General features: G+C 35.4%; 1 protein-coding gene across 1 annotated transcript in view; it reads right to left on the reverse strand.

The window, feature by feature from the left end:
* Positions 1 to 1,196, reverse strand: part of LOC119585257 — a gene marked incomplete in the record, with an annotated part of 12,687 nt that overhangs the window by 9,959 nt on the left and 1,532 nt on the right.

Below are 1,196 nucleotides of genomic sequence, written 5' to 3' on the forward strand. Positions count from 1 at the left end.
ACATTGTGGCCTATTTTATTCCTTAAACCTTAATCATCACTTTCATGTGTCTTATTTTCTTTCCCTTAGATTTCATTCTGTCAACATCGTCTTTCTTTCTTTTTAGCTAAATACATCATGCTTTTACATTTAATTTAAAATTTTACAGAGCCATTTTTATAAGAACTATAACTACTACACGATACAACAATATTTTTTAATGCATATCTGGGAATGATTGATAGAGGTTGCACTGAAGGGAAAAAGCAGATTCGTCTTGAATACAAACTAACATAGAGATCTAAGAGGAAGTGCTTGGTAAATTTACTTATACGGATGAACAGAAGAAATTCATAAAAGAAGTGAAAGGAAAAATGTTGAAAAGTCGATTAAAGCAAACAAAGCGTAGATATACCTCCGTCGGAATAAAGCTTCCTTTGCTGTTTAATACCATACACGACCCAAGCATTTTACCACCATTCACTTATTCGCAAACGAGGACAAAGCTTTAAAGGTTACTAAAGGGTTAACATGCCAGGGGAAATCTTTGTGTACTTTCTATAATCTGAACGAGAGTGCACGCTTCAATCTATTCACGTATTTGCTGACTAGCTGGGATTACTGCTATTGCAAGAACGTTTTTAAGTTATTGTGCGTTTAAAAGGCGAGTGAATGTTAACAAATGATAATCCATTGTTATCTTTTAATATCATCTTGACAATATTTTTTGAGAAAATACTTTTTCTTCATTTTACATCCCTATACAGTATTTAAAAGTGTAGATTAATGTTCGGGGCAAAATTGGATATAGGCAGGTGTGCAGACTTTTAAAAGTACAAGAACATTCGCCCTCGGATGCCAACCCCTTAAGATCTAGAACATCGAGCGGACAGGAGTACAAACCCAGGTCTAAAGGGCATGTACCAACACGGTGCAGTAGCAAGATATACAAACATACACAATTCTCCTGTAGATTCTTACAAGGAGTTCTACTCTAATCGCTACCACGAGGTAAGGATAAGCTCCCCAAAATGCAGTCGTACACATAGCGAATGATACTGATGCTGAGTGTGTGTTCTGGTTTGTATGGTAAGGTCTAAATTATGCAGCTATAACAGGAAAGGTTAGGTTACCAGTGTTATACTTACATAGCCCTAAAGAGAGTTGCAAACAGAAGTTGAGATTAAAAAATCGAAGTACTTTTGTTACAATTTTTT

The sequence above is a fragment of the Penaeus monodon genome, chromosome 19 (genome assembly GCF_015228065.2).
Source record: "Penaeus monodon isolate SGIC_2016 chromosome 19, NSTDA_Pmon_1, whole genome shotgun sequence".
NCBI classification, from domain to species: Eukaryota; Metazoa; Arthropoda; class Malacostraca; order Decapoda; family Penaeidae; genus Penaeus; species Penaeus monodon.